Source organism: Oryzias latipes, chromosome 19 (genome assembly GCF_053564925.1).
Source record: "Oryzias latipes strain Hd-rR chromosome 19, Olatipes_Hd-rR_3.1".
In the NCBI taxonomy this organism is placed as follows: Eukaryota; Metazoa; Chordata; class Actinopteri; order Beloniformes; family Adrianichthyidae; genus Oryzias; species Oryzias latipes.
The window spans coordinates 10763056-10766374 of NC_136255.1; the positions used below are offsets into that span (position 1 = coordinate 10763056).

The following is a 3319-nucleotide window of genomic DNA, read 5'->3' on the forward strand; positions in this document are numbered from 1 at the left end:
AAATAAATAGAAACATTAAAAAAATGTGATTTAATTTTTGCTCAATGAAATAATTAATGTTGCATTTTCCAGGGTCTTCCACGTCTCTACTGCTTTACCAACACAAAGGTGTCTGTCCTGGCCCTTTACGCTGACGGTCAGTCCGACACAAGACTGGATTTTCGGTTGACCCGCAGGACCATCGAGCATCTGGGTCGATGGTCCTGAAGCATCAGCTTCGGGTTCCTCACACTCTGGGGGGTCACAGGAGACTGACGTCCTGGTGTTTCTTTTCTGGCTGGCGTGTGGCACATCTTACAGTGTGGTAGCCAGAGTCTTTGACATGACACGGTCCACCGTGAGCGATGTTGTCCACAGGACGGCAGACCGCATCCTCCAGCTGATGAGCAGGGTCACCCAGCTTCCCAGTGGGAATGAACTACCATAAGTCGCCTCTGGATTTTAGCAGCTCGCTTGGTCTTTCTCCTTCCAAAGGGTCACAAGGAGCATTGATGGCTGCCACATAAGAATAAAGGCCCTAAAAGAAAATGCAGCTTGTTATTTTAACAGGAAGCTTTTTTATTCCATTAAAATGCATGCTGTATGTGACTCTAATGCCAAATTTATAGATATTTTTGTTGGGAATCCAGGATCAATCCATGATTCACGGGTTCTACGTAAAAGCCCAATTTATGTAAATCAAACAAACCCACCTGAAGGATCCTTTTGGGTGATGGTGGGTATCCCTGCATTGCACATCCCATCATGCTGCTGACACCCTACAGGGAACCCATGAGGAATGCCATTGAGGCAGTTACAACCAGAACCACTCCAGAACACGCTCTGTTGTGAAGAGAGCATTTGGCATGATAAAGATGAGGAGGAGAGCAATATTTCTGGGGGCACTGGAAGTAAAACCAACCTTTGCAATGAAAATCATTGCCTGCAGTTCAATTCTGCACATTCTGTGCATCAGCAAAGGCGACTGCTTAGCCACAGATGTTGAGCCACAGCAGGACAACACCAGGAACATGCAGGACGAGAAGAGTCACGTCCGTCTGCAAGGACAAATCTTTGCTTTCCTTTCAGCTCCAACTGTGACACACATGACTCTAGAAGACCAGGATTATTGTTAACATGTATAAAAATAAATATTAACATATAAAACGAAATTCTAAATATGTACATCTGATATTTATATGAAAATCCTTTTAAGATTGTTAAAAATAGCTCAGATTTAAATAATACATGTAAATTATTCATTTTTGTTCATACATTTATTAAACAAATTGGAAAAACAATGGCTGCATTACATTTTAGAACAATAATTTCAACTCAAGTAAACTTAACAGACTCTCCTGTCGCTGTTCCTCCCTTCTAGCCCTTTCCTCCTCTCTCTTCTGGGTCTTTAACATAAACCTTTAACCCAGTACGACAACGATTAACCGTTTATTAAAATGAAGTCAAATCTGATCATATGTCTCTACCCATCTGGCATGAGCTAGCTTGAAAACAAACAGGCTATCTTTCTCCATCCGCAAATGGATCGGATTTTCCTCATCCTCGTCTGTCCCTACATATATGAACACATTTAAAACATGTGTTAATAACTTGTGACTACGGTTAGAAGTCACTGCTTTTTGATGTAATATCTAGCGTTTGTTTTTAGCCTTCGGCGCTAATTCACGTTAGCGTTAGCTTTAGCATTACTGAAATTGATGAGCTTCAAAACAATCTAGGTTGTTGAATGAGGAATATAACATATTAAACACATCATCTTAAGTATTTACAAATATATTTTACAACAGATACTGGATATTTTTTAATATACTTACACGTTTCGGTGGTTTTCCTTGCGCAACCGGCGGCCATTTTCGAATGATTCAGACGAATGATTATCTCGCGATAATCAGCCAACTTCCGTTTCTACTGAAATGCCTTCCGTTCTGTCGAAAATTTCAGTAGTGTATGTGAGAGCATTTTGGATAGTGTATGTGAGAGCATTTTCACATGTGTATGTGAGAGGATTTTCACATGTGTATGTGAGAGGATTTTCACATGTGTATGTGAGAGCATTTTCAGTAGTGTGTGTAAGAGCATTTTCACATGTGTATGTGAGAGCATTTTCGATAGTGTATGTGAGAGCATTTTCAGTAGTGTATGTGAGAGCATTTTCAGTAGTGTATGTGAGAGGATTTTCACATGTGTATGTGAGAGCATTTTCACATGTGTATGTGAGAGCATTTTCACATGTGTATGTGAGAGCATTTTCACATGTGTATGTGAGAGATTTCACATGTGTATGTGAGAGATTTCACATGTGTATGTGAATGAATACATTTTCAGTTGTATGTATACAAGCATTTCACTAGTGTGTGTGAGAGATTTCATATGTGTTTGTGAATGCAAATTCTGAATTATGTCCTACACGGCACCTCATACCAAACAGTGCAATTTGGAGCTGAAAACGCTTTTTTGACACTTTTGAATGAAAAACTGTTTTTTTTGTACAATATGCACTCAAAAGTCAAAGTTCTCATTTGCAGTTGAACAACGTGTTATATCTTGTCACCCAGTCACTGGAGAAGTCCAAACAGTGCAATTTGGAGCTGAAAACGCTTTTTTGACACTTTTGAATGAAAAACTGTTTTTTTGTACAAAATGCACTCAAAAGTGAGGAAAGTGTTGTTTATTTTTCACTTTGTAAGTGGAGAAGTCGAAACAGTGCAATTTGGAGCTGAAAACGCTTTTTTGACACTTTTGAATGAAAAACTGTTTTTTTTGTACAAAATGCACTCAAAAGTCAAAGTTCTCTTTTGAAGTTGAACAACGTGTTATATCTTATCACCAAGTCACTGGAGAAGTCCAAACAGTGCAATTTGGAGCTGAAAATGCTTTTTTTACACTTTTGAATGAAAAACTGTTTTTTTTGTACAAAATGCACTCAAAAGTGAGGAAAGTGTTATTTCTTGTCACCTTTTAAGTAGAGAAGTCCAATTAGTGCTATTTGGAGCTGAATACGCTTTTTTGACAGTTTTGAATGAAAAACTGTTTTTTGTGGCCAAAATACACTAAAAAGTCAAAGTTTTAATTTGCAGTTGAACAACGTGTTATATCTTGTCACCCAGTCACTGGAGAAATCCAAACAGTGCAATTTGGAGCTGAAAACGCTTTTTTGACACTTTTGATTGAAAAACTGATTTTTTTGTACAATATGCACTCAAAAGTCAAAGTTCTCATTTACAGTTGAACAACGCGTTATATCTTGTCACCCAGTCACTGGAGAAGTCCAAACAGTGCAATTTGGAGCTGAAAACGCTTTTTTGACACTTTTGAATGA

The 3319-nt window shown here is 38.4% G+C and overlaps 1 long non-coding RNA gene across 1 annotated transcript; it reads right to left on the reverse strand.

Moving 5' to 3' along the window:
• Nucleotides 1-284: 284 nt before the first annotated feature.
• On the reverse strand, nucleotides 285-1038 carry LOC144987722 (uncharacterized). The gene is made up of 3 exons (XR_013651387.1): nucleotides 902-1038; nucleotides 693-822; nucleotides 285-517 (listed from the first exon to the last, which is right to left on the reverse strand). It is a non-coding gene; the product is annotated as an uncharacterized LOC144987722 (long non-coding RNA).
• Between the last annotated feature and the right edge of the window lie 2281 nt (nucleotides 1039-3319).